At 37.6% G+C, this 22,488-nt stretch overlaps 70 non-coding genes across 70 annotated transcripts; all 70 read right to left on the reverse strand.

Moving 5' to 3' along the window:
* Positions 1-1,038: 1,038 nt before the first annotated feature.
* Trnas-aga (transfer RNA serine (anticodon AGA)) lies at positions 1,039-1,120 on the reverse strand. The gene has a single exon. It is a non-coding gene; the product is annotated as a tRNA-Ser (tRNA).
* A 202-nt stretch (positions 1,121-1,322) lies between these two features.
* On the reverse strand, positions 1,323-1,404 carry Trnas-aga (transfer RNA serine (anticodon AGA)). The gene has a single exon. It is a non-coding gene; the product is annotated as a tRNA-Ser (tRNA).
* Positions 1,405-1,606: 202 nt separating this feature from the next.
* On the reverse strand, positions 1,607-1,688 carry Trnay-aua (transfer RNA tyrosine (anticodon AUA)). The gene has a single exon. It is a non-coding gene; the product is annotated as a tRNA-Tyr (tRNA).
* Positions 1,689-1,890: 202 nt separating this feature from the next.
* Trnas-aga (transfer RNA serine (anticodon AGA)) lies at positions 1,891-1,972 on the reverse strand. Its single transcript has one exon. It is a non-coding gene; the product is annotated as a tRNA-Ser (tRNA).
* A 202-nt stretch (positions 1,973-2,174) lies between these two features.
* Positions 2,175-2,256, reverse strand: Trnas-aga (transfer RNA serine (anticodon AGA)). The gene has a single exon. It is a non-coding gene; the product is annotated as a tRNA-Ser (tRNA).
* A 202-nt stretch (positions 2,257-2,458) lies between these two features.
* On the reverse strand, positions 2,459-2,540 carry Trnay-aua (transfer RNA tyrosine (anticodon AUA)). Its single transcript has one exon. It is a non-coding gene; the product is annotated as a tRNA-Tyr (tRNA).
* Positions 2,541-2,742: 202 nt separating this feature from the next.
* Trnas-aga (transfer RNA serine (anticodon AGA)) lies at positions 2,743-2,824 on the reverse strand. Its single transcript has one exon. It is a non-coding gene; the product is annotated as a tRNA-Ser (tRNA).
* A 202-nt stretch (positions 2,825-3,026) lies between these two features.
* On the reverse strand, positions 3,027-3,108 carry Trnas-aga (transfer RNA serine (anticodon AGA)). Its single transcript has one exon. It is a non-coding gene; the product is annotated as a tRNA-Ser (tRNA).
* A 485-nt stretch (positions 3,109-3,593) lies between these two features.
* Positions 3,594-3,675, reverse strand: Trnas-aga (transfer RNA serine (anticodon AGA)). Its single transcript has one exon. It is a non-coding gene; the product is annotated as a tRNA-Ser (tRNA).
* Positions 3,676-3,877: 202 nt separating this feature from the next.
* Trnas-aga (transfer RNA serine (anticodon AGA)) lies at positions 3,878-3,959 on the reverse strand. The gene has a single exon. It is a non-coding gene; the product is annotated as a tRNA-Ser (tRNA).
* A 486-nt stretch (positions 3,960-4,445) lies between these two features.
* Positions 4,446-4,527, reverse strand: Trnas-aga (transfer RNA serine (anticodon AGA)). The gene has a single exon. It is a non-coding gene; the product is annotated as a tRNA-Ser (tRNA).
* Positions 4,528-4,729: 202 nt separating this feature from the next.
* Trnas-aga (transfer RNA serine (anticodon AGA)) lies at positions 4,730-4,811 on the reverse strand. The gene has a single exon. It is a non-coding gene; the product is annotated as a tRNA-Ser (tRNA).
* A 202-nt stretch (positions 4,812-5,013) lies between these two features.
* Trnas-aga (transfer RNA serine (anticodon AGA)) lies at positions 5,014-5,095 on the reverse strand. Its single transcript has one exon. It is a non-coding gene; the product is annotated as a tRNA-Ser (tRNA).
* Positions 5,096-5,297: 202 nt separating this feature from the next.
* Trnas-aga (transfer RNA serine (anticodon AGA)) lies at positions 5,298-5,379 on the reverse strand. Its single transcript has one exon. It is a non-coding gene; the product is annotated as a tRNA-Ser (tRNA).
* Positions 5,380-5,581: 202 nt separating this feature from the next.
* Positions 5,582-5,663, reverse strand: Trnas-aga (transfer RNA serine (anticodon AGA)). The gene has a single exon. It is a non-coding gene; the product is annotated as a tRNA-Ser (tRNA).
* A 202-nt stretch (positions 5,664-5,865) lies between these two features.
* On the reverse strand, positions 5,866-5,947 carry Trnas-aga (transfer RNA serine (anticodon AGA)). Its single transcript has one exon. It is a non-coding gene; the product is annotated as a tRNA-Ser (tRNA).
* A 202-nt stretch (positions 5,948-6,149) lies between these two features.
* Trnay-aua (transfer RNA tyrosine (anticodon AUA)) lies at positions 6,150-6,231 on the reverse strand. The gene has a single exon. It is a non-coding gene; the product is annotated as a tRNA-Tyr (tRNA).
* A 202-nt stretch (positions 6,232-6,433) lies between these two features.
* Positions 6,434-6,515, reverse strand: Trnas-aga (transfer RNA serine (anticodon AGA)). Its single transcript has one exon. It is a non-coding gene; the product is annotated as a tRNA-Ser (tRNA).
* Positions 6,516-6,717: 202 nt separating this feature from the next.
* Positions 6,718-6,799, reverse strand: Trnay-aua (transfer RNA tyrosine (anticodon AUA)). The gene has a single exon. It is a non-coding gene; the product is annotated as a tRNA-Tyr (tRNA).
* A 202-nt stretch (positions 6,800-7,001) lies between these two features.
* Trnas-aga (transfer RNA serine (anticodon AGA)) lies at positions 7,002-7,083 on the reverse strand. Its single transcript has one exon. It is a non-coding gene; the product is annotated as a tRNA-Ser (tRNA).
* A 202-nt stretch (positions 7,084-7,285) lies between these two features.
* Positions 7,286-7,367, reverse strand: Trnay-aua (transfer RNA tyrosine (anticodon AUA)). Its single transcript has one exon. It is a non-coding gene; the product is annotated as a tRNA-Tyr (tRNA).
* A 202-nt stretch (positions 7,368-7,569) lies between these two features.
* Trnas-aga (transfer RNA serine (anticodon AGA)) lies at positions 7,570-7,651 on the reverse strand. The gene has a single exon. It is a non-coding gene; the product is annotated as a tRNA-Ser (tRNA).
* A 202-nt stretch (positions 7,652-7,853) lies between these two features.
* Positions 7,854-7,935, reverse strand: Trnas-aga (transfer RNA serine (anticodon AGA)). Its single transcript has one exon. It is a non-coding gene; the product is annotated as a tRNA-Ser (tRNA).
* Positions 7,936-8,137: 202 nt separating this feature from the next.
* Trnas-aga (transfer RNA serine (anticodon AGA)) lies at positions 8,138-8,219 on the reverse strand. Its single transcript has one exon. It is a non-coding gene; the product is annotated as a tRNA-Ser (tRNA).
* Positions 8,220-8,421: 202 nt separating this feature from the next.
* On the reverse strand, positions 8,422-8,503 carry Trnas-aga (transfer RNA serine (anticodon AGA)). Its single transcript has one exon. It is a non-coding gene; the product is annotated as a tRNA-Ser (tRNA).
* Positions 8,504-8,705: 202 nt separating this feature from the next.
* On the reverse strand, positions 8,706-8,787 carry Trnas-aga (transfer RNA serine (anticodon AGA)). Its single transcript has one exon. It is a non-coding gene; the product is annotated as a tRNA-Ser (tRNA).
* Positions 8,788-9,273: 486 nt separating this feature from the next.
* Trnas-aga (transfer RNA serine (anticodon AGA)) lies at positions 9,274-9,355 on the reverse strand. The gene has a single exon. It is a non-coding gene; the product is annotated as a tRNA-Ser (tRNA).
* A 202-nt stretch (positions 9,356-9,557) lies between these two features.
* Trnas-aga (transfer RNA serine (anticodon AGA)) lies at positions 9,558-9,639 on the reverse strand. The gene has a single exon. It is a non-coding gene; the product is annotated as a tRNA-Ser (tRNA).
* A 486-nt stretch (positions 9,640-10,125) lies between these two features.
* Trnas-aga (transfer RNA serine (anticodon AGA)) lies at positions 10,126-10,207 on the reverse strand. The gene has a single exon. It is a non-coding gene; the product is annotated as a tRNA-Ser (tRNA).
* A 202-nt stretch (positions 10,208-10,409) lies between these two features.
* On the reverse strand, positions 10,410-10,491 carry Trnas-aga (transfer RNA serine (anticodon AGA)). Its single transcript has one exon. It is a non-coding gene; the product is annotated as a tRNA-Ser (tRNA).
* Positions 10,492-10,693: 202 nt separating this feature from the next.
* On the reverse strand, positions 10,694-10,775 carry Trnas-aga (transfer RNA serine (anticodon AGA)). The gene has a single exon. It is a non-coding gene; the product is annotated as a tRNA-Ser (tRNA).
* A 486-nt stretch (positions 10,776-11,261) lies between these two features.
* Positions 11,262-11,343, reverse strand: Trnas-aga (transfer RNA serine (anticodon AGA)). Its single transcript has one exon. It is a non-coding gene; the product is annotated as a tRNA-Ser (tRNA).
* Positions 11,344-11,545: 202 nt separating this feature from the next.
* Positions 11,546-11,627, reverse strand: Trnas-aga (transfer RNA serine (anticodon AGA)). The gene has a single exon. It is a non-coding gene; the product is annotated as a tRNA-Ser (tRNA).
* A 202-nt stretch (positions 11,628-11,829) lies between these two features.
* Positions 11,830-11,911, reverse strand: Trnas-aga (transfer RNA serine (anticodon AGA)). Its single transcript has one exon. It is a non-coding gene; the product is annotated as a tRNA-Ser (tRNA).
* Positions 11,912-12,113: 202 nt separating this feature from the next.
* Trnas-aga (transfer RNA serine (anticodon AGA)) lies at positions 12,114-12,195 on the reverse strand. The gene has a single exon. It is a non-coding gene; the product is annotated as a tRNA-Ser (tRNA).
* A 202-nt stretch (positions 12,196-12,397) lies between these two features.
* Trnay-aua (transfer RNA tyrosine (anticodon AUA)) lies at positions 12,398-12,479 on the reverse strand. The gene has a single exon. It is a non-coding gene; the product is annotated as a tRNA-Tyr (tRNA).
* A 202-nt stretch (positions 12,480-12,681) lies between these two features.
* Positions 12,682-12,763, reverse strand: Trnas-aga (transfer RNA serine (anticodon AGA)). Its single transcript has one exon. It is a non-coding gene; the product is annotated as a tRNA-Ser (tRNA).
* Positions 12,764-12,965: 202 nt separating this feature from the next.
* On the reverse strand, positions 12,966-13,047 carry Trnas-aga (transfer RNA serine (anticodon AGA)). Its single transcript has one exon. It is a non-coding gene; the product is annotated as a tRNA-Ser (tRNA).
* Positions 13,048-13,249: 202 nt separating this feature from the next.
* Trnas-aga (transfer RNA serine (anticodon AGA)) lies at positions 13,250-13,331 on the reverse strand. The gene has a single exon. It is a non-coding gene; the product is annotated as a tRNA-Ser (tRNA).
* Positions 13,332-13,533: 202 nt separating this feature from the next.
* Trnas-aga (transfer RNA serine (anticodon AGA)) lies at positions 13,534-13,615 on the reverse strand. Its single transcript has one exon. It is a non-coding gene; the product is annotated as a tRNA-Ser (tRNA).
* A 202-nt stretch (positions 13,616-13,817) lies between these two features.
* On the reverse strand, positions 13,818-13,899 carry Trnas-aga (transfer RNA serine (anticodon AGA)). The gene has a single exon. It is a non-coding gene; the product is annotated as a tRNA-Ser (tRNA).
* Positions 13,900-14,101: 202 nt separating this feature from the next.
* Trnay-aua (transfer RNA tyrosine (anticodon AUA)) lies at positions 14,102-14,183 on the reverse strand. Its single transcript has one exon. It is a non-coding gene; the product is annotated as a tRNA-Tyr (tRNA).
* A 202-nt stretch (positions 14,184-14,385) lies between these two features.
* Trnas-aga (transfer RNA serine (anticodon AGA)) lies at positions 14,386-14,467 on the reverse strand. The gene has a single exon. It is a non-coding gene; the product is annotated as a tRNA-Ser (tRNA).
* A 202-nt stretch (positions 14,468-14,669) lies between these two features.
* On the reverse strand, positions 14,670-14,751 carry Trnas-aga (transfer RNA serine (anticodon AGA)). Its single transcript has one exon. It is a non-coding gene; the product is annotated as a tRNA-Ser (tRNA).
* A 202-nt stretch (positions 14,752-14,953) lies between these two features.
* Positions 14,954-15,035, reverse strand: Trnas-aga (transfer RNA serine (anticodon AGA)). Its single transcript has one exon. It is a non-coding gene; the product is annotated as a tRNA-Ser (tRNA).
* A 202-nt stretch (positions 15,036-15,237) lies between these two features.
* On the reverse strand, positions 15,238-15,319 carry Trnas-aga (transfer RNA serine (anticodon AGA)). The gene has a single exon. It is a non-coding gene; the product is annotated as a tRNA-Ser (tRNA).
* Positions 15,320-15,521: 202 nt separating this feature from the next.
* On the reverse strand, positions 15,522-15,603 carry Trnas-aga (transfer RNA serine (anticodon AGA)). The gene has a single exon. It is a non-coding gene; the product is annotated as a tRNA-Ser (tRNA).
* A 202-nt stretch (positions 15,604-15,805) lies between these two features.
* Positions 15,806-15,887, reverse strand: Trnas-aga (transfer RNA serine (anticodon AGA)). The gene has a single exon. It is a non-coding gene; the product is annotated as a tRNA-Ser (tRNA).
* A 202-nt stretch (positions 15,888-16,089) lies between these two features.
* Positions 16,090-16,171, reverse strand: Trnas-aga (transfer RNA serine (anticodon AGA)). The gene has a single exon. It is a non-coding gene; the product is annotated as a tRNA-Ser (tRNA).
* A 201-nt stretch (positions 16,172-16,372) lies between these two features.
* Positions 16,373-16,454, reverse strand: Trnas-aga (transfer RNA serine (anticodon AGA)). Its single transcript has one exon. It is a non-coding gene; the product is annotated as a tRNA-Ser (tRNA).
* A 202-nt stretch (positions 16,455-16,656) lies between these two features.
* Positions 16,657-16,738, reverse strand: Trnas-aga (transfer RNA serine (anticodon AGA)). Its single transcript has one exon. It is a non-coding gene; the product is annotated as a tRNA-Ser (tRNA).
* A 202-nt stretch (positions 16,739-16,940) lies between these two features.
* Positions 16,941-17,022, reverse strand: Trnas-aga (transfer RNA serine (anticodon AGA)). The gene has a single exon. It is a non-coding gene; the product is annotated as a tRNA-Ser (tRNA).
* A 202-nt stretch (positions 17,023-17,224) lies between these two features.
* Trnas-aga (transfer RNA serine (anticodon AGA)) lies at positions 17,225-17,306 on the reverse strand. The gene has a single exon. It is a non-coding gene; the product is annotated as a tRNA-Ser (tRNA).
* A 202-nt stretch (positions 17,307-17,508) lies between these two features.
* Trnas-aga (transfer RNA serine (anticodon AGA)) lies at positions 17,509-17,590 on the reverse strand. Its single transcript has one exon. It is a non-coding gene; the product is annotated as a tRNA-Ser (tRNA).
* A 202-nt stretch (positions 17,591-17,792) lies between these two features.
* Positions 17,793-17,874, reverse strand: Trnas-aga (transfer RNA serine (anticodon AGA)). Its single transcript has one exon. It is a non-coding gene; the product is annotated as a tRNA-Ser (tRNA).
* Positions 17,875-18,076: 202 nt separating this feature from the next.
* On the reverse strand, positions 18,077-18,158 carry Trnas-aga (transfer RNA serine (anticodon AGA)). The gene has a single exon. It is a non-coding gene; the product is annotated as a tRNA-Ser (tRNA).
* A 201-nt stretch (positions 18,159-18,359) lies between these two features.
* Trnas-aga (transfer RNA serine (anticodon AGA)) lies at positions 18,360-18,441 on the reverse strand. Its single transcript has one exon. It is a non-coding gene; the product is annotated as a tRNA-Ser (tRNA).
* Positions 18,442-18,643: 202 nt separating this feature from the next.
* Trnay-aua (transfer RNA tyrosine (anticodon AUA)) lies at positions 18,644-18,725 on the reverse strand. Its single transcript has one exon. It is a non-coding gene; the product is annotated as a tRNA-Tyr (tRNA).
* Positions 18,726-18,926: 201 nt separating this feature from the next.
* On the reverse strand, positions 18,927-19,008 carry Trnas-aga (transfer RNA serine (anticodon AGA)). Its single transcript has one exon. It is a non-coding gene; the product is annotated as a tRNA-Ser (tRNA).
* A 202-nt stretch (positions 19,009-19,210) lies between these two features.
* On the reverse strand, positions 19,211-19,292 carry Trnas-aga (transfer RNA serine (anticodon AGA)). Its single transcript has one exon. It is a non-coding gene; the product is annotated as a tRNA-Ser (tRNA).
* Positions 19,293-19,494: 202 nt separating this feature from the next.
* On the reverse strand, positions 19,495-19,576 carry Trnas-aga (transfer RNA serine (anticodon AGA)). Its single transcript has one exon. It is a non-coding gene; the product is annotated as a tRNA-Ser (tRNA).
* Positions 19,577-19,778: 202 nt separating this feature from the next.
* On the reverse strand, positions 19,779-19,860 carry Trnas-aga (transfer RNA serine (anticodon AGA)). The gene has a single exon. It is a non-coding gene; the product is annotated as a tRNA-Ser (tRNA).
* A 201-nt stretch (positions 19,861-20,061) lies between these two features.
* On the reverse strand, positions 20,062-20,334 carry Trnas-aga (transfer RNA serine (anticodon AGA)). The gene is made up of 2 exons: positions 20,298-20,334; positions 20,062-20,106 (listed from the first exon to the last, which is right to left on the reverse strand). It is a non-coding gene; the product is annotated as a tRNA-Ser (tRNA).
* A 202-nt stretch (positions 20,335-20,536) lies between these two features.
* Trnas-aga (transfer RNA serine (anticodon AGA)) lies at positions 20,537-20,618 on the reverse strand. Its single transcript has one exon. It is a non-coding gene; the product is annotated as a tRNA-Ser (tRNA).
* A 201-nt stretch (positions 20,619-20,819) lies between these two features.
* On the reverse strand, positions 20,820-20,901 carry Trnas-aga (transfer RNA serine (anticodon AGA)). The gene has a single exon. It is a non-coding gene; the product is annotated as a tRNA-Ser (tRNA).
* Positions 20,902-21,103: 202 nt separating this feature from the next.
* Trnas-aga (transfer RNA serine (anticodon AGA)) lies at positions 21,104-21,185 on the reverse strand. Its single transcript has one exon. It is a non-coding gene; the product is annotated as a tRNA-Ser (tRNA).
* Positions 21,186-21,388: 203 nt separating this feature from the next.
* On the reverse strand, positions 21,389-21,470 carry Trnas-aga (transfer RNA serine (anticodon AGA)). The gene has a single exon. It is a non-coding gene; the product is annotated as a tRNA-Ser (tRNA).
* A 202-nt stretch (positions 21,471-21,672) lies between these two features.
* On the reverse strand, positions 21,673-21,754 carry Trnas-aga (transfer RNA serine (anticodon AGA)). The gene has a single exon. It is a non-coding gene; the product is annotated as a tRNA-Ser (tRNA).
* Positions 21,755-21,956: 202 nt separating this feature from the next.
* Positions 21,957-22,038, reverse strand: Trnas-aga (transfer RNA serine (anticodon AGA)). The gene has a single exon. It is a non-coding gene; the product is annotated as a tRNA-Ser (tRNA).
* Positions 22,039-22,240: 202 nt separating this feature from the next.
* Trnas-aga (transfer RNA serine (anticodon AGA)) lies at positions 22,241-22,322 on the reverse strand. The gene has a single exon. It is a non-coding gene; the product is annotated as a tRNA-Ser (tRNA).
* Positions 22,323-22,488: the final 166 nt, after the last annotated feature.

Consider the following 22,488-nt stretch of genomic DNA (forward strand, 5'->3'; position numbering starts at 1 on the left):
TCATACTTCTACCTTAATTATGTATCAATCAGATCTTTATGATATTATACGATTAAAAATGAACATTCCTTCTTTCTAACCGTTCTATTTTTCTTCTTCTCCGCTGAGAATGATCTAATCTTTACCTGTGTTTCGATTGAATCCATTTACACTTTTCCCTGACCATGAATAAAATCCAAAAGCAACGTCGCCGATAGGATTCGAACAGATGCGATGAGACCCCAATGGATTTCTAATCCATCGCCTTAACCGCTCTGCAACGTCGACCACATGCATTTTAGTTTTTATACTTCTATCTTTATTATGTATCAATCAGATCTTTATGATATTATACGATTAAAAATGAACATTCCTTCTTTTTAACCGTTCTATTTTGCTTCTTCTCAGTTGAGAATGATCTAATGTTTACCTGTGTTTCGATTGAATCCATTTACACTTTTTCCTGACCATGAATATAATCCAAAAGCAACGTCGTCGATAGGATTCTAACCTATGCGGGGAGATCCCAATGCATTTCTAATCCATCGCCTTAACCGCTCGCCCACGACGACCACATGCATTTTGGTTATCATACTTCTTTCTTTATTATGTATCAATCAGATCTTTATGATATTATACGATTAAAAATGAACATTCGTTCTTTTTAACCGTTCTATTTTGCTTCTTCTCAGTTGAGAATGATCTAATGTTTACCTGTGTTTCGATTGAATCCATTTACACTTTTTCCTGACCATGAATACAATGCAAACGCAACGTCGCCGAAAGGATTCGAACATATGCGGGGAGACCCCAATGGATTTCTAGTCCCTCGCCTTAACCGCTCGGCCACGACCGCCCACATGCATTTTAGTTCTCATACATCTATCTTTATTATGTATCAATCAGATCTTTATGATATTATACGATTAAAAATGAACATTCGTTCTTTTTAACCGTTCTATTTTGCTTCTTCTCAGTTGAGAATGATCTAATGTTTACCTGTGTTTCGATTGAATCCATTTACACTTTTCCCTGAGCATGAATAAAATCCAAAAGCAACGTCGCCGATAGGATTCGAACCTATGCGGGGAGACCCCAATGGATTTCTAGTCCATCGCCTTAACCGCTCGGCCACGACGACCACATGCAGTTTAGTTCTCATACTTCTATCTTTATTATGTATCAATGAGATCTTTATGATATTATACGATTAAAAATGAACATTCCTTCTTTTTAACCGTTCTATTTTGCTTCTTCTCAGTTGAGAATGATCTAATGTTTAACTGTGTTTCGATTGAATCCATTTACACTTTTCCCTGACCATGAATAAAATCCAAAAGCAACGTCGCCGATAGGATTCGAACCTATGCTGGGAGACCCCAATGGATTTCTAGTCCATCGCCTTAACCGCTCGGCCACGACGACCACATGCATTTTAGTTCTCATACTTCTATCTTTATTATGTATCAATCAGATCTTTATGATATTATACGATTAAAAATAAACATTCCTTCTTTCTAACCGTTCTATTTTGCTTCTTCTCATTTGAGAATGATCTAATGTTTACGTGTGTTTCGATTGAATCCATTTACACTTTTCCCTGACCATGAATAAAATCCATAAGCAACGTCGCCGATAGGATTCGAACCTATGCGGGGAGACCCCAATGGATTTATAGTCCATAAACTTAACCGCTCGGCCACGACGACCAGATGCATTTCAGTTCTCATACTTCTATCTTTATTATGTATCAATCAGATCTTTATGATATTATACGATTAAAAATTACAATTCCTCCTGTCCAACCGTTCTGTTTTTGTTCTTCTTAGTTGAGAATAATCTAATGTTTTCCTGTGTTTCGATTGAATCCATTTACACTTTTCCCTGACAATGAATAAAATCCAAAAGCAACGTCGCCGATAGGATTCGAACCTATGCGGGGAGACCCCAATGGATTTCTAGTCCATCGCCTTAACCGCTCGCCCACGACGACCACATGCATTTTGGTTATCATACTTCTTTCTTTATTATGTATCAATCAGATCTTTATGATATTATACGATTAAAAATGAACATTCGTTCTTTTTAACCGTTCTATTTTGCTTCTTCTCAGTTGAGAATGATCTAATGTTTAACTGTGTTTCGATTGAATCCATTTACACTTTTCCCTGACCATGAATAAAATCCAAAAGCAACGTCGCCGATAGGATCCGAACCTATGCGGGGAGACCCCAATGGATTTCTAGTCCATCGCCTTAACCGCTCGGCCACGACGACCACATGCATTTTAGTTCTCATACTTCTATCTTTATTATGTATCAATCAGATCTTTATGATATTATACGATTAAAAATAAACATTCCTTCTTTCTAACCGTTCTATTTTGCTTCTTCTCATTTGAGAATGATCTAATGTTTACGTGTGTTTCGATTGAATCCATTTACACTTTTCCCTGACCATGAATAAAATCCAAAAGCAACGACGCCGATAGGATTCAAACCTATGCGGGGAGACCCCAATGGATTTATAGTCCATAAACTTAACCGCTCGGCCACGACGACCACATGCATTTCAGTTCTCATACTTCTATCTTTATTATGTATCAATCAGATCTTTATGATATTATACGATTAAAAACTACAATTCCTCCTGTCCAACCGTTCTGTTTTTGTTCTTCTTAGTTGAGAATAATCTAATGTTTTCCTGTGTTTCGATTGAATCCATTTACACTTTTCCCTGACCATGAATAAAATCCAAAAGCAACGTCGCCGATAGGATTCGAACCTATGCGGGGAGACCCCAATGGATTTCTAGTCCATCGCCTTAACCGCTCGGCCACGACGACCACATGCATTTTAGTTCTCATACTTCTATCTTTATTATGTATATATCAGATCTTTATGATATTATACGATTAAAAATTCACATTTCTTTTTGTTAACCGTTCTATTTTGCTTCTTCTCAGTTGAGAATGATCTAATGTTTACCTGTGTTTGGATTGAATCCATTTACACTTTTCCCTGACCATGAATAAAATCCAAAAGCAACGTCGCCGATAGGATTCGAACATATGCGGGGAGACCCCAATGGATTTCTAGTCCATCGCCTTAACCGCTCGGCCACGACGACCACATGCATTTTAGTTCTCATACTTCTATCTTTATTATGTATCAATCAGATCTTTATGATATTATACGATTAAAAATTATAATTCCTCCTGTCCAACCGTTCTGTTTTTGTTCTTCTTAGTTGTGAATAATCTAATGTTTTCGTGTGTTTCGATTGAATCCATTTACACTTTTCCCTGACCATGAAAAAATCCAAAAGCAACGTATCCGATAGGATTCGAACCTATGCGGGGAGACCCCAATGGATTTCTTGTCCATAACATTAACCGCTCGGCCACGACGACCACATGCATTTTAGTTCTCATACTTCTATCTTTATTATGTATCAATCAGATCTTTATGATATTATACGATTAAAAATGAACATTCCTTCTTTTTAACCGTTCTATTTTGCTTCTTCTCAGTTGAGAATGATCTAATGTTTACCTGTGTTTCGATTGAATCCATTTACACTTTTCCCTGACCATGAATAAAATCCAAAAGCAACGTCGCCGATAGGATTCGAACCTATGCGGGGAGACACCAATGGATTTCTAGTCCATCGCCTTAACCGCTCGGCCACGGCGACCACATGCATTTTAGTGCTCATACTTCTATCTTTATTATGTATCAATCAGATCTTTATGATATTATACGATTAAAAATTACAATTCCTCCTGTCCAACCGTTCTGTTTTTGTTCTTCTTAGTTGAGAATAATCTAATGTTTACCTGTGTTTCGATTGAATCCATTTACACTTTTCCCTGACCATGAATAAAATCCAAAAGCAACGTCGCCGATAGGATTCGAACCTACGCGGGGAGACCCCAATGGATTTCTAGTCCATCGCCTTAACCGCTCGGCCACGACGACCACATGCATTTTAGTTCTCATACTTCTATCTTTATTATGTATCAATCAGATCTTTATGATATTATACGATTAAAAATGAACATTCCTCCTGTCCAACCGTTCTGCTTTTGTTCTTCTTAGTTGTGAATAATCTAATGTTTTCCTGTGTTTCGATTGAATCCATTTACACTTTTCCCTGACAATGAATAAAATCCAAAAGCAACGTCGCCGATAGGATTCGAACCTATGCGGGGAGACCCCAGTGGATTTCTTGTCCATAACATCACCCGCTCGGCCACGACGACCACATGCATTTTAGTTCTCATACTTCTATCTTTATTATGTATCAATCAGATCTTTATGATATTATACGATTAAAAATGAACATTCGTTCTTTTTAACCGTTCTATTTTGCTTCTTCTCAGTTGAGAATGATCTAATGTTTACGTGTGTTTCGATTGAATCCATTTACACTGTTCCCTGACCATGAATAAAATCCAAAAGCAACGTCGCCGATAGGATTCGAACCTATGCGGGGAGACCCCAATGGATTTCTAGTCCATCGCCTTAACCGCTCGGCAACGACGACCACATGCATTTTAGTTCTCATACTTCTATCTTTATTATGTATATATCAGATCTTTATGATATTATACGATTAAAAATGAACATTCGTTCTTTTTAACCGTTCTATTTTGCTTCTTCTCAGTTGAGAATGATCTAATGTTTACCTGTGTTTCGATTGAATCCATTTACACTTTTCCCTGACCATGAATAAAATCCAAAAGCAACGTCGCCGATAGGATTCGAACCTATGCGGGGAGACCCCAATGGATTTCTAGTCCATCGCCTTAACCGCTCGGCCACGACGACCACATGCATTTTAGTTCTCATACTTCTATCTTTATTATGTATCAATCAGATCTTTATGATATTATACGATTAAAAATGAACATTCGTTCTTTTTAACCGTTCTATTTTGCTTCTTCTCAGTTGAGAATGATCTAATCTTTACCTGTGTTTCGATTGAATCCATTTACACTTTTCCCTGACCATGAATAAAATCCAAAAGCAACGTCGCCGATAGGATTCGAACCTATGCGGGGAGACCCCAATGGATTTCTAGTCCATCGCCTTAACCGCTCGGCCACGACGACCACATGCATTTTAGTTCTCATACTTCTATCTTTATTATGTATCAATCAGATCTTTATGATATTATACGATTAAAAATGAACATTCGTTCTTTTTAACCGTTCTATTTTGCTTCTTCTCAGTTGAGAATGATCTAATGTTTACCTGTGTTTCGATTGAATCCATTTACACTTTTCCCTGACCATGAATAAAATCCAAAAGCAACGTCGCCGATAGGATTCGAACCTATGCGGGGAGACCCCAATGGATTTCTAGTCCATCGCCTTAACCGCTCGGCCACGACGACCACATGCATTTTAGTTCTCATACTTCTATCTTTATTATGTATCAATCAGATCTTTATGATATTATACGATTAAAAATGAACATTCCTTCTTTTTAACCGTTCTATTTTGCTTCTTCTCAGTTGAGAATGATCTAATGTTTACCTGTGTTTCGATTGAATCCATTTACACTTTTCCCTGACCATGAATAAAATCCAAAAGCAACGTCGCCGATAGGATTCGAACCTATGCGGGGAGACCCCAATGGATTTCTAGTCCATCTCCTTAACCGCTCGGCCACGACGACCACATGCATTTTAGTTCTAATACTTCTATTTTTATTATGTATCAATCAGATCTTTATGATATTATACGATTAAAAATTACAATTCCTCCTGTCCAACCGTTCTGTTTTTGTTCTTCTTAGTTGAGAATAATCTAATGTTTTCCTGTGTTTCGATTGAATCCATTTACACTTTTCCCTGACCATGAATAAAATCCAAAAGCAACGTCGTCGATAAAATTCGAACCTATGCGGGGAGACCCCAATGGATTTCTAGTCCATCGCCTTAACCGCTCGGCCACGACGACCACATGCATCTTAGTTCTCATACTTCTATCTTTATTATGTATCAATCAGATCTTTATGATATTATACGATTAAAAATAAACATTCCTTCTTTCTAACCGTTCTATTTTGCTTCTTCTCATTTGAGAATGATCTAATGTTTACGTGTGTTTCGATTGAATCCATTTACACTTTTCCCTGACCATGAATAAAATCCAAAAGCAACGTCGCCGATAGGATTCGAACCTATGCGGGGAGACCCCAATGGATTTATAGTCCATAAACTTAACCGCTCGGCCACGACGACCACATGCATTTCAGTTCTCATACTTCTATCTTTATTATGTATCAATCAGATCTTTATGATATTATACGATTAAAAATTACAATTCTTCCTGTCCAACCGTTCTGTTTTTGTTCTTCTTAGTTGAGAATAATCTAATGTTTTCCTGTGTTTCGATATAATCCATTTACACTTTTCCCTGACCATGAATAAAATCCAAAAGCAACGTCGTCGATAGGATTCGAACCTATGCTGGGAGACCCCAATGGATTTCTAGTCCATCGCCTTAACCGCTCGGCAACGACGACCACATGCATTTTAGTTCTCATACTTCTATCTTTATTATGTATCAATCAGATCTTTATGATATTATACGATTAAAAATAAACATTCCTTCTTTCTGACCGTTCTATTTTGCTTCTTCTCATTTTAGAATGATCTAATGTTTACGTGTGTTTCGATTGAATCCATTTACACTTTTCCCTGACCATGAATAAAATCCAAAAGCAACGTCGCCGATAGGATTCGAACCTATGCGAGGAGACCCCAATGGATTTATAGTCCATAAACTTTACCGCTCGACCACGACGACCACATGCATTTCAGTTCTCATACTTCTATCTTTATTATGTATCAATCAGATCTTTATGATATTATACGATTAAAAATTACAATTCCTCCTGTCCAACCGTTCTGTTTTTGTTCTTCTTAGTTGAGAATAATCTAATGTTTTCCTGTGTTTCGATTGAATCCATTTACACTTTTCCCTGACCATGAATAAAATCCAAAAGCAACGTCGTCGATAGGATTCGAACCTATGCTGGGAGACCCCAATGGATTTCTAGTCCATCAACTTAACCGCTCGGCCACGACGACCACATGCATTTTAGTTCTCATACTTCTATCTTTATTATGTATCAATCAGATCTTTATGATATTATACGATTAACAATAAACATTCCTTCTTTCTAACCGTTCTATTTTGCTTCTTCTCATTTGAGAATGATCTAATTTTTACGTGTGTTTCGATTGAATCCATTTACACTTTTCCCTGACCATGAATAAAATCCAAAAGCAACGTTGCCGATAGGATTCGAACTTATGCGGGGAGACCCCAATGGATTTATAGTCCATAAACTTAACCGCTCGGCCACGACGACCACATGCATTTCAGTTCTCATACTTCTATCTTTATTATGTATCAATCAGATCTTTATGATATTATACGATTAAAAATTACAATTCCTCCTGTCCAACCGTTCTGTTTTTGTTCTTCTTAGTTGAGAATAATCTAAGGTTTTCCTGTGTTTCGATTGAATCCATTTACACTTTTCCCTGACCATGAATAAAATCCAAAAGCAACGTCGCCGATAGGATTCGAACCTATGCGGGGAGACCCCAATGGATTTCTAGTCCATCGCCTTAACCGCTCGGCCACGACGACCACATGCATTTTAGTTCTCATACTTCTATCTTTATTATGTATCAATCAGATCTTTATGATATTATACGATTAAAAATTACAATTCCTCCTGTCCAACCGTTCTGTTTTTGTTCTTCTTAGTTGAGAATAATCTAATGTTTTCCTGTGTTTCGATTGAATCCATTTACACTTTTCCCTGACCATGAATAAAATCCAAAAGCAACGTCGTCGATAGGATTCGAACCTATGCGGGGAGACCCCAATGGATTTCTAGTCCATCGCCTTCACCGCTCGGCCACGACGACCACATGCATTTTAGTTTTTATACTTCTATCTTTATTATGTATCAATCAGATCTTTATGATATTATACGATTAAAAATTACAATTCCTCCTGTCCAACCGTTCTGTTTTTGTTCTTCTGAGTTGAGAATAATCTAATGTTTTCCTGTGTTTCGATTGAATCCATTTACACTTTTCCCTTACCATGAATAAAATCCAAAAGCAACGTCGCCGATAGGATTCGAACCTATGCGGGGAGACCCCAATGGATTTCTAGTCCATCGCCTTAACCGCTCGGCCACGACGACCACATGCATTTTAGTTCTCATACTTCTATCTTTATTATGTATCAATCAGATCTTTATGATATTATACGATTAAAAATGAACATTCCTTCTTTTTAACCGTTCTATTTTGCTTCTTCTCAGTTGAGAATGATCTAATGTTTACCTGTGTTTCGATTGAATCCGTTTACACTTTTCCCTGACCATGAATAAAATCCAAAAGCAACGTCGCCGATAGGATTCGAACCTATGCGGGGAGACCCCAATGGATTTCTAGTCCATCGCCTTAACCGCTCGGCCACGACGACCACATGCATTTTAGTTCTCATACTTCTATCTTTATTATGTATCAATCAGATCTTTATGATATTATACGATTAAAAATTACAATTCCTCCTGTCCAACCGTTCTGTTTTTGTTCTTCTTAGTTGAGAATAATCTAATGTTTTCCTGTGTTTCGATTGAATCCATTTACACTTTTCCCTGACCATGAATAAAATCCAAAAGCAACGTCGCCGATAGGATTCGAACCTATGCGGGGAGACCCCAATGGATTTCTAGTCCATCGACTTAACCGCTCGGCCACGACGCCCACATGCATTTTAGTTCTCATACTTCTATCTTTATTATGTATCAATCAGATCTTTATGATATTATACGATTAAAAATAAACATTCCTTCTTTCTAACCGTTCTATTTTGCTTCTTCTCAGTTGAGAATGATCTAATGTTTACCTGTGTTTCGATTGAATCCATTTACACTTTTCCCTGACCATGAATAAAATCCAAAAGCAACGTCGCCGATAGGATTCGAACCTATGCGGGGAGACCCCAGTGGAATTCTTGTCGATAACATCACCCGCTCGGCCACGAAAACCACATGCATTTTAGTTCTCATACTTCTATCTTTATTATGTATCAATCAGATCTTTATGATATTATACGATTAAAAATGAACATTCGTTCTTTTTAACCGTTCTATTTTGCTTCTTCTCAGTTGAGAATGATCTAATGTTTACCTGTGTTTCGATTGAATCCATTTACACTTTTCCCTGACCATGAATAAAATCCAAAAGCAACGTCGCCGATAGGATTCGAACCTATGCGGGGAGACCCAAATCGATTTCTAGTCCATCGCCTTAACCGCTCGGCCACGACGCCCACATGCATTTTTGTTCTCATACTTCTATCTTTATTATGTATCAATCAGATCTTTATGATATTATACGATTAAAAATGAACATTCCTTCTTTCTAACCGTTCTATTTTGCTTCTTCTCAGTTGAGAATGATCTAATGTTTACCTGTGTTTCGATTGAATCCATTTACACTTTTCCCTGACCATGAATAAAATCCAAAAGCAACGTCGCCGATAGGATTCGAACCTATGCGGGGAGACCCCAATGGATTTCTAGTCCATCGCCTTAACCGCTCGGCCACGACGACCACATGCATTTTAGTTCTCATACTTCTATCTTTATTATGTATCAATCAGATCTTTATGATATTATACGATTAAAAATGAACATTCCTTCTTTTTAACCGTTCCATTTTCCTTCTTCTAAGTTTAGAATGATCTAAGGTTTACCTGTGTTTCGATTGAATCCATTTACACTTTTCCCTGACCATGAATAAAATCCAAAAGCAACGTCGCCGATAGGATTCGAACCTATGCGGGGAGACCCCAGTGGAATTCTTGTCGATAACATCACCCGCTCGGCCACGAAAACCACATGCATTTTAGTTTTCATACTTCTATCTTTATTATGTATCAATCAGATCTTTATGATATTATACGATTAAAAATGAACATTCGTTCTTTTTAACCGTTCTATTTTGCTTCTTCTCAGTTGAGAATGATCTAATGTTTACCTGTGTTTCGATTGAATCCATTTACACTTTTCCCTGACCATGAATAAAATCCAAAAGCAACGTCGCCGATAGGATTCGAACCTATGCGGGGAGACCCAAATGGATTTCTAGTCCATCGCCTTAACCGCTCGGCCACGACGACCACATGCATTTTAGTTCTCATACTTCTATCTTTATTATGTATCAATCAGATCTTTATGATATTATACGATTAAAAATGAACATTCCTTCTTTCTAACCGTTCTATTTTGCTTCTTCTCAGTTGAGAATGATCTAATGTTTACCTGTGTTTCGATTGAATCCATTTACACTTTTCCCTGACCATGAATAAAATCCAAAAGCAACGTCGCCGATAGGATTCGAACCTATGCGGGGAGACCCAAATGGATTTCTAGTCCATCGCCTTAACCGCTCGGCCACGACGCCCACATGCATTTTAGTTCTCATACTTCTATCTTTATTATGTATCAATCAGATCTTTATGATATTATACGATTAAAAATGAACATTCCTTCTTTCTAACCGTTCTATTTTGCTTCTTCTCAGTTGAGAATGATCTAATGTTTACCTGTGTTTCGATTGAATCCATTTACACTTTTCCCTGACCATGAATAAAATCCAAAAGCAACGTCGCCGATAGGATTCGAACCTATGCGGGGAGACCCCAATGGATTTCTAGTCCATCGCCTTAACCGCTCGGCCACGACGACCACATGCATTTTAGTTCTCATACTTCTATCTTTATTATGTATCAATCAGATCTTTATGATATTATACGATTAAAAATGAACATTCCTTCTTTTTAACCGTTCCATTTTCCTTCTTCTAAGTTTAGAATGATCTAAGGTTTACCTGTGTTTCGATTGAATCCATTTACACTTTTCCCTGACCATGAATAAAATCCAAAAGCAACGTCGCCGATAGGATTCGAACCTATGCGGGGAGACCCCAGTGGAATTCTTGTCGATAACATCACCCGCTCGGCCACGAAAACCACATGCATTTTAGTTCTCATACTTCTATCTTTATTATGTATCAATCAGATCTTTATGATATTATACGATTAAAAATGAACATTCGTTCTTTTTAACCGTTCTATTTTGCTTCTTCTCAGTTGAGAATGATCTAATGTTTACGTGTGTTTCGATTGAATCCATTTACACTGTTCCCTGACCATGAATAAAATCCAAAAGCAACGTCGCCGATAGGATTCGAACCTATGCGGGGAGACCCAAATGGATTTCTAGTCCATCGCCTTAACCGCTCGGCCACGACGCCCACATGCATTTTAGTTCTTATACTTCTATCTTTATTATGTATCAATCAGATCTTTATGATATTATACGATTAAAAATGAACATTCCTTCTTTCTAACCGTTCTGTTTTGCTTCTTCTCAGTTGAGAATGATCTAATGTTTACCTGTGTTTCGATTGAATCCATTTACACTTTTCCCTGACCATGAATAAAATCCAAAAGCAACGTCGCCGATAGGATTCGAACCTATGCGGGGAGACCCCAATGGATTTCTAGTCCATCGCCTTAACCGCTCGGCCACGACGACCACATGCATTTTAGTTCTCATACTTCTATCTTTATTATGTATCAATCAGATCTTTATGATATTATACGATTAAAAATGAACATTCCTTCTTTTTAACCGTTCCATTTTCCTTCTTCTAAGTTTAGAATGATCTAAGGTTTACCTGTGTTTCGATTGAATCCATTTAAACTTTTTCCTGACCATGAATAAAATCCAAAAGCAACGTCGCCGAAAGGATTCGAACATATGCGGGGAAACCCCAATGGATTTCTAGTCCATCGCCTTAACCGCTCGGCCACGACGACCACATGCATTTTAGTTCTCATACTTCTATCTTTATTATGTATCAATCAGATCTTTATGATATTATACGATTAAAAATGAACATTCCTTCTTTGTAACCGTTCCATTTTGCTTCTTCTCAGTTGAGAATGATCTAATGTTTACCTGTGTTTCGATTGAATCCATTTACACTTTTCCCTGACCATGAATAAAATCCAAAAGCAACGTCGCCGATAGGATTCGAACCAATGCGGGGACACCCCAATGGATTTCTAGTCCATCGCCTTAACCGCTCGGCCACAACGACCACATGCATTTTAGTTCTCATACTTCTATCTTTATTATGTATCAATCAGATCTTTATGATATTATATGATTAAAAATTACAATTCCTCCTGTCCAACCGTTCTGTTTTTGTTCTTCTTAGTTGAGAATAATCTAATGTTTTCCTGTGTTTCGATTGAATCCATTTACACTTTTCCCTGACCATGAATAAAATCCAAAAGCAACGTCGCCGATAGGATTCGAACCTATGCGGGGAGACCCCGATAGATTTATAGTCCATCGCCTTAACCGCTCGGCCACGACGACCACATGCATTTTAGTCCTCATACTTCTATCTTTATTATGTATATATCAGATCTATATGATAATATACGATTAAAAATGAACATTCGTTCTTTTTAACCGTTCTATTTTGCTTCTTCTCAGTTGAGAATAATCTAATGTTTACCTGTGTTTCGATTGAATCCATTTACACTTTTCCCTGACCATGAACTAAATCCAAAAGCAACGTAGCCGATAGGATTCGAACCTACGCGGGGAGACCCCAATGGATTTCTAGTCCATCGCCTTAACCGCTCGGCCACGACGACCACATGCATTTCAGTTCTCATACTTCTATCTTTATTATGTATCAATCAGATCTTTATGATTTTATACGATTAAAAATTACAAGACCTCCTGTCCAACCGTTCTGTTTTTGTTCTTCTTAGTTGAGAATAATCTAATGTTTTCCTGTGTTTCGATTGAATCCATTTACACTTTTCCCTGACCATGAATAAAATCCAAAAGCAACGTCGCCGATAGGATTCGAACCTATGCGGGGAGACCCCAATGGATTTCTAGTCCATCGCCTTAACCGCTCGGCCACGACGACCACATGCATTTTAGTTCTCATACTTCTATCTTTATTATGTATCAATCAGATCTTTATGATATTATACGATTAAAAATGAACATTCGTTCTTTTTAACCGTTCTATTTTGCTTCTTCTCAGTTGAGAATGATCTAATGTTTACCTGTGTTTCGATTGAATCCATTTACACTTTTCCCTGACCATGAATAAAATCCAAAAGCAACGTCGCCGATAGGATTCGAACATATGCGGGGAGACCCCAATGGATTTCTACTCCATCGCCTTAACCGCTCGGCCACGACGACCACACGCATTTTAGTTCTCATACTTCTATCTTTATTATGTATCAATCAGATCTTTATGATATTATACGATAAAAAATGAACATTCCTTCTTTCTAACCGTTCTATTTTGCTTCTTCTCAGTTGAGAATGATCTAATGTTTACCTGTGTTTCGATTGAATCCATTTACACTTTTCCCTGACCATGAATAAAATCCAAAAGCAACGTCGCCGATAGGATTCGAACCAATGCGGGGAGACCCCAATGGATTTCTAGTCCATAAACTTAACCGCTCGGCCACGACGACCACATGCGTTTTAGTTCTCATACTTATATCTTTATTATGTATATATCAGATCTTTATGATATTATACGATTAAAAATGAACATTCCTTCTTTTTAACCGTTCTATTTTGCTTCTTCTCAGTTGAGAATGATCTAATGTTTACCTGTGTTTCGATTGAATCCATTTACACTTTTCCCTGACCATGAATAAAATCCAAAAGCAACGTCGTCGATAGGATTCGAACCTATGCGGGGAGACCCCAATGGATTTCTAGTCCATCGCCTTAACCGCTCGGCCACGACGACCACATGCATTTTAGTTCTCATACTTCTATCTTTATTATGTATCAATCAGATCTTTATGATATTATACGATTAAAAACAAACATTCCTTCTTTCTAACCGTTCTATTTTGCTTCTTCTCATTTGAGAATGATCTAATGTTTACGTGTGTTTCGATTGAATCCATTTACACTTTTCCCTGACCATGAATAAAATCCAAAAGCAACGTCGCCGATAGGATTCGAACCTATGCGGGGAGACCCCAATGGATTTATAGTCCATAAACTTAACCGCTCGGCCACGACGACCACATGCATTTCAGTTCTCATACATCTATCTTTATTATGTATCAATCAGATCTTTATGATATTATACGATTAAAAATTGCAATTCCTCCTGTCCAACCGTTCTGTTTTTGTTCTTCTTTGTTGAAAATAATCTAATGTTTTCCTGTGTTTCGATTGAATCCATTTACACTTTTCCCTGACCATGAATAAAATCCAAAAGCAACGTCGCCGATAGGATTCGAACCTATGCGGGGAGACCCCAAAGGATTTCTAGTCCATCGCCTTAACCGCTCGGCCACGACGACCACATGCATTTTAGTTCTCATACTTCTATCTTTATTATGTATCAATCAGATCTTTATGATATTATACGATTAAAAATTACAATTCCTCCTGTCCAACCGTTCTGTTTTTGTTCTTCTTAGTTGAGAATAATCTAATGTTTTCCTGTGTTTCGATGGAATCCATTTATACTTTTCCCTGACCATGAATAAAATCCAAAAGCAACGTCGCCGATAGCATTCGAACCTATGCGGGGAGACCCCAATGGATTTCTAGTCCATCGCCTTAACCGCTCGGCCACAACGACCACATGCATTTTAGTTCTCATACTTCTATCTTTATTATGTATCAATCAGATCTGTATGATATTATACGATTAAAAATGAACATTCGTTCTTTTTAACCGTTCTATTTTGCTTCTTCTCAGTTGAGAATGATCTAATGTTTACCTGTGTTTGGATGGAATCCATTTACACTTTTCCCTGACCATGAATAAAATCCAAAAGCAACGTCGCCGATAGGATTCGAACCTATGCGGGGAGACCCCAATGGATTTCTAGTCCATCGCCTTAACCGCTCGGCCACGACGACCACATGCATTTTAGTTCTCATACTTCTATCTTTATTATGTATCAATCAGATCTTTATGATATTATACGATTAAAAATAAACATTCCTTCTTTCTAACCGTTCTATTTTGCTTCTTCTCAGTTGAGAATGATCTAATGTTTACCTGTGTTTCGATTGAATCCGTTTACACTTTTCCCTGACCATGAATAAAATCCAAAAGCAACGTCAACGATAGGATTCGAACCTATGCGGGGAGACCCCAATGGATTTCTAGTCTATCGCCTTCACCGCTCGGCCACGACGACCACATGCATTTTAGTTCTCATACTTCTATCTTTATTATGTATCAATCAGATCTTTATGATATTATATGATTAAAAATTACAATTCCTCCTGTCCAACCGTTCTGTTTTTGTTCTTCTTAGTTGAGAATAATCTAATGTTTTCCTGTGTTTCGATTGAATCCATTTACACTTTTCCCTGACCATGAATAAAATCCATAAGCAACGTCGCAAATAGGATTCGAACCTATGCGGGGAGACCCCAATGGATTTCTAGTTCATCGCCATAACCGCTCGGCCACGACGACCACATGCATTTTAGTTCTAATACTTCTATCTTTATTATGTATCAATCAGATCTTTATGATATTATACGATTAAGAATTACAATTCCTCCTGTCCAACCGTTCTGTTTTTGTTCTTCTTAGTTGAGAATAATCTAATGTTTTCCTGTGTTTCGATTGAATCCATTTATACTTTTCCCTGACCATGAATAAAATCCAAAAGCAACGTCGCCGATAGCATTCGAACCTATGCGGGGAGACCCCAATGGATTTCTAGTCCATCGCCTTAACCGCTGGGACACGACGACCACATGCATTTTAGTTATCATACTTCTATCTTTATTAAGTATCAATCAGATCTTTATGATATTATACGATTAAAAATTACAATTCCTCCTGTCCAACCGTTCTGTTTTTGTTCTTCTTATTTGAGAATAATCTAATGTTTCCCTGTGTTTCGATTGAATCCATTTACACTTTTCCCTGACCATGAATAAAATCCAAAAGCAACGTCGCCGATAGGATTCGAACCTATGCGGGGAGACCCCAATGGATTTCTAGTCCATCGCCTTAACCGCTCGACCACGACGACCACATGCATTTTAGTTCTCATACTTCTATCTTTATTATGTATCAATCAGATCTTTATGATATTATACGATTAAAATGAACATTCGTTCTTTTTAACCGTTCTATTTTGCTTCTTCTCAGTTGAGAATTATCTAATGTTTACCTGTGTTTCGATTGAATCCATTTACACTTTTCCCTGACCATGAATAAAATCCAAAAGCAACGTCGCCCATAGGATTCGAACCTATGCGGGGAGACCCCAATGGATTTCTAGTCCATCGCCTTAACCGCTCGGCCACGACGACCACATGCATTTAAGGTCTCATACTTCTATCTTTATTATGTATCAATCAGATCTTTATGATATTATACGATTAAAAATGAACATTCGTTCTTTTAAACCGTTCTATTTGTCTTCTTCTCAGTTGAGAATGATCTAATGTTTACCTGTGTTTCGATTGAATCCATTTACACTTTTCCCTGACCATGAATAAAATCCAAAAGCAACGTCGCCCATAGGATTCGAACCTATGCGGGGAGACCTTAATGGATTTCTACTCCATCGCCTTAACCGCTCGGCCACGACGACCACACGCATTTTAGTTCTCATACTTCTATCTTTATTATGTATCAATCAGATCTTTATGATATTATACGATTAAAAATAAACATTCCTTCTTTCTAACCGTTCTATTTTGCTTCTTCTCAGTTGAGAATTATCTAATGGTTACCTGTGTTTCGATTGAATCCATTTACACTTTTTCCTGACCATGAATATAATCCAAAAGCAACGTCGTCGATAGGATGCGAACCTATGCGGGGAGACCCCAATAGATTTCTAATCCATCGCCTTAACCGCTCGCCCACGACGACCACATGCATTTTAGTTATCATACTTCTATCTTTATTAAGTATCAATCAGATCTTTATGATATTATACGATTAAAAATGACAATTCCTCCTGTCCAACCGTTCTGTTTTTGTTCTTCTTAGTTGAGAATAATCTAATGTTTTCCTGTGTTTCGATTGAATCCATTTACACTTTTCCCTGACCATGAATAAAATCCAAAAGCAACGTCGCCGATAGGATTCGAACCTATGCGGGGAGACCCCAATGGATTTCTAGTCCATCGCCTTAACCGCTCGGCCACGACGACCACATGCATTTTAGTTCTCATACTTCTATCTTTATTATGTATCAATCAGATCTTTATGATATTATACGATTAAAAATGAACATTCGTTCTTTTTAACCGTTCTATTTTGCTTCTTCTCAGTTGAGAATGATCTAATGTTTACCTGTGTTTCGATTGAATCCATTTACACTTTTCCCTGACCATGAATAAAATCCAAAAGCAACGTCGCCCATAGGATTCGAACCTATGCGGGGAGACCCCAATGGATTTCTAGTCCATCGCCTTAACCGCTCGGCCACGACGACCACATGCATTTAAGGTCTCATACTTCTATCTTTATTATGTATCAATCAGATCTTTATGATATTATACGATTAAAAATGAACATTCGTTCTTTTAAACCGTTCTATTTTGCTTCTTCTCAGTTGAGAATGATCTAATGTTTACCTGTGTTTCGATTGAATCCATTTACACTTTTCCCTGACCATGAATAAAATCCAAAAGCAACGTCGCCGATAGGATTCGAACATATGCGGGGAGACCCCAATGGATTTCTACTCCATCGCCTTAACCGCTCGGCCACGACGACCACACGCATTTTAGTTCTCATACTTCTATCTTTATTATGTATCAATCAGATCTTTATGATATTATACGATTAAAAATGAACATTCCTTCTTTCTAACCGTTCTATTTTGCTTCTTCTCAGTTGAGAATGATCTAATGTTTACCTGTGTTTCGATTGAATCCATTTACACTTTTCCCTGACCATGAATAAAATCCAAAAGCAACGTCGCCGATAGGATTCGAACCTATGCGGGGAGACCTTATTGGATTTCTAATCCATCGCCTTAACCGCTCGGCCACGACGACCACATGCATTTTAGTTCTAATACTTCTATCTTTATTATGTATCAATCAGATCTTTATGATATTATACGATTAAATATTACAATTCCTCTGTTCAACCGTTCTGTTTTTGTTCTTCTTAGTTGAGAATAATCTAATGTTTTCCTGTGTTTCGATTGAATCCATTTACACTTTTCCCTGACCATGAATAAAATCCAAAAGCAACGTCGTCGATAGGATTCGAACCTATGCGGGGAGACCCCAATGGATTTCTAGTCCATCGCCTTAACCGCTCGGCCACGACGACCACATGCATTTTAGTTCTCATACTTCTATCTTTATTATGTATCAATCAGATCTTTATGATATTATACGATTAAAAATAAACATTCCTTCTTTCTAACCGTTCTATTTTGCTTCTTCTCATTTGAGAATGATCTAATGTTTACGTGTGTTTCGATTGAATCCATTTACACTTTTCCCTGACCATGAATAAAATCCAAAAGCAACGTCGCCGATAGGATTCGAACCTATGCGGGGAGACCCCAATGGATTTATAGTCCATAAACTTAACATCTCGGCCACGACGACCCCATGCATTTCAGTTCTCATACTTCTATCTTTATTATGTATCAATCAGATCTTTATGATATTATACGATTAAAAATTACAATTCCTCCTGTCCAACCTTTCTGTTTTTGTTCTTCTTTGTTGAGAATAATCTAATGTTTTCCTGTGTTTCGATTGAATCCATTTACACTTTTCCCTGACCATGAAAAAATCCAAAAGCAACGTCGCCGATAGGATTCGAACCTATGCGGGGAGACCCCAATGGATTTCTTGTCCATAACATAAACCGCTCGGCCACGACGACCACATGCATTTTAGTTCTCATACTTCTATCTTTATTATGTATCAATCAGATCTTTATGATATTATACGATTAAAAATTAGAATTCCTCCTGTCCAACCGTTCTGTTTTTGTTCTTCTTAGTTGAGAATAATCTAATGTTTTCCTGTGTTTCGATTGAATCCATTTACACTTTTCCCTGACCATGAATAAAATCCAAAAGCAACGTCGCCGATAGGATTCGAACCTATGCGGGGAGACCCCAATGGATTTCTAGTCCATCGCCTTAACCGCTCGGCCACGACGACCACATGCATTTTAGTTCTCATACTTCTATCTTTATTATGTATCAATCAGATCTTTATGATATTATACGATTAAAAATAAACATTCCTTCTTTCTAACCGTTCTATTTTGCTTCTTCTTAGTTGAGAATAATCTAATGTTTTCCTGTGTTTCGATTGAATCCATTTATACTTTTCCCTGACCATGAATAAAATCCAAAAGCAACGTCGCCGATAGCATTCGAACCTATGCGGGGAGACCCCAATGGATTTCTAGTCCATAAACTTAACCGCTCGGCCACGACGACCACACGCATTTTAGTTCTCATACTTCTATCTTTATTATGTATATATCAGATCTTTATGATATTATACGATTAAAAATGAACATTCCTTCTTTTTAACCGTTCTATTTTGCTTCTTCTCAGTTGAGAATGATCTAATGTTTACCTGTGTTTGGATTGAATCCATTTACACTTTTCCCTGACCATGAATATAATCCAAAAGCAACGTCGCCGATAGGATTCGAACCTATGCGGGGAGACCCCAATGGATTTCTAGTCCATCGCCTTAACCGCTCGGCCACGACGACCACATGCATTTTAGTTCTCATACTTCTATCTTTATTATGTATCAATCAGATCTTTATGATATTATACGATTAAAAATTACAATTCCTCCTGTCCACCCGTTCTGTTTTTGTTCTTCTTAGTTGTGAATAATCTAATGTTTTCCTGTGTTTCGATTGAATCCATTTACACTTTTCCCTGACCATGAAAAAATCCAAAAGCAACGTCGCCGATAGGATTCGAACCTATGCGGGGAGACCCCAATGGATTTCTTGTCCATAACATAAACCGCTCGGACACGACGACCACATGCATTTTAGTTCTCATACTTCTATCTTTATTATGTATCAATCAGATCTTTATGATATTATACGATTAAAAATGAACATTCGTTCTTTTTAACCGTTCTATTTCGCTTCTTCTCAGTTGAGAATGATCTAATGTTTACCTGTGTTTCGATTTCTAGTCCATCGCCTTAACCGCTCGGCCACGACGACCACATGCATTTTAGTGCTCATACTTCTATCTTTATTATGTATCAATCAGATCTTTATGATATTATACGATTAAAAATTACAATTCCTCCTGTCCAACCGTTCTGTTTTTGTTCTTCTTAGTTGAGAATAATCTAATGTTTTCCTGTGTTTAAATTGAATCCATTTACACTTTTCCCTGACCATGAATAAAATTCAAAAGCAACGTCGCCGATAGGATTCGAACCTATGCGGGGAGACCCCAATGGATTTCTAGTCCATCGCCTTAACCGCTCGCCCAACACGACCACATGCATTTTAGTTCTCATACTTCTATCTTTATTATGTATCAATCAGATCTTTATGATATTATACGATTAAAATTACAATTCCTCCTGTCCAACCGTTCTGCTTTTGTTCTTCTTAGTTGAGAATAATCTAATGTTTTCCTGAGTTTCGATTGAATCCATTTACACTTTTCCCTGACCATGAATAAAATCCAAAACCAACGTCGCCGATAGGATTCGAACCTATGCGGGGAGACCCCAATGGATTTCTAGTCCATCGCCTTAACCGCTCGGCCACGACGACCACATGCATTTTAGTTCTCATACTTCTATCTTTATTATGTATCAATCAGATCTTTATGATATTATACGATTAAAAATGAACATTCATTCTTTTTAACCGTTCCATTTTCCTTCTTCTAAGTTTAGAATGATCTAAGGTTTACCTGTGTTTCGATTGAATCCATTTAAACTTTTCCCTGACCATGAATAAAATCCAAATGCAACGTCGCCGAAAGGATTCGAACATATGCGGGGAAACCCCAATGGATTTCTAGTCCATCGCCTTAACCGCTCGGCCACGACGACCACATGCATTTTAGTTCTCATACTTCTATCTTTATTATGTATCAATCAGATCTTTATGATATTATACGATTAAAAATGAACATTCCTTTTTTTTTAACCGTTCCATTTTGCTTCTTCTCAGTTGAGAATGATCTAATGTTTACGTGTGTTTCGATTGAATCCATTTACACTTTTCCCTGACCATGAATAAAATCCAAAAGCAACGTCGCCGATAGGATTCGAACCTATGCGGGGAGACCCCAATGGATTTCTAGTCCATCGCCTTAAGCGCTCGGCCACAACGACCACATGCATTTTAGTTCTCATACTTCTATCTTTATTATGTATCAATCAGATCTTTATGATATTATACGATTAAAAATTACAATTCCTCCTGTCCAACCGTTCTGTTTTTGTTCTTCTTAGTTGAGAACAATCTAATGTTTTCCTGTGTTTCGATTAAATCCATTTACACTTTTCCCTGACCATGAATAAAATCCAAAAGCAACTTCGCCGATAGGATTCGAACCTATGCGGGGAGACCCCAATGGATTTCTAGTCCATCGCCTTAACCGCTCGGCCACGACGACCACATGCATTTTAGTTCTCATACTTCTATCTTTATTATGTATCAATCAAATCTTTGTGATATTATACGATTAAAAATTACAATTCCTCCTGTCCAACCGTTCTGTTTTTGTTCTTCTCAGTCGAGAATAATCTAATGTTTTCCTGTGTTTCGATTGAATCCATTTACACTTTTCCCTGACCATGAATAAAATCCAAAAGCAACGTCGCCGATAGGATTCGAACCTATGCGGGGAGACCCCAATGGATTTCTAGTCCATCGCCTTAACCGCTCGGCCACGACGACCACATGCATTTTAGTTCTCATACTTCTATCTTTATTATGTATCAATCAGATCTTTATGATATTATACGATTAAAAATGAACATTCATTCTTTTTAACCGTTCCATTTTCCTTCTTCTAAGTTTAGAATGATCTAAGGTTTACCTGTGTTTCGATTGAATCCATTTAAACTTTTCCCTGACCATGAATAAAATCCAAATGCAACGTCGCCGAAAGGATTCGAACATATGCGGGGAAACCCCAATGGATTTCTAGTCCATCGCCTTAACCGCTCGGCCACGACGACCACATGCATTTTAGTTCTCATACTTCTATCTTTATTATGTATCAATCAGATCTTTATGATATTATACGATTAAAAATGAACATTCCTTCTTTTTAACCGTTCCATTTTGCTTCTTCTCAGTTGAGAATGATCTAATGTTTACCTGTGTTTCGATTGAATCCATTTA

The sequence above is a fragment of the Euprymna scolopes genome, chromosome 7 (genome assembly GCF_053919585.1).
Source record: "Euprymna scolopes isolate OS-2025 chromosome 7, ASM5391958v1, whole genome shotgun sequence".
Taxonomy (NCBI): Eukaryota; Metazoa; Mollusca; class Cephalopoda; order Sepiida; family Sepiolidae; genus Euprymna; species Euprymna scolopes.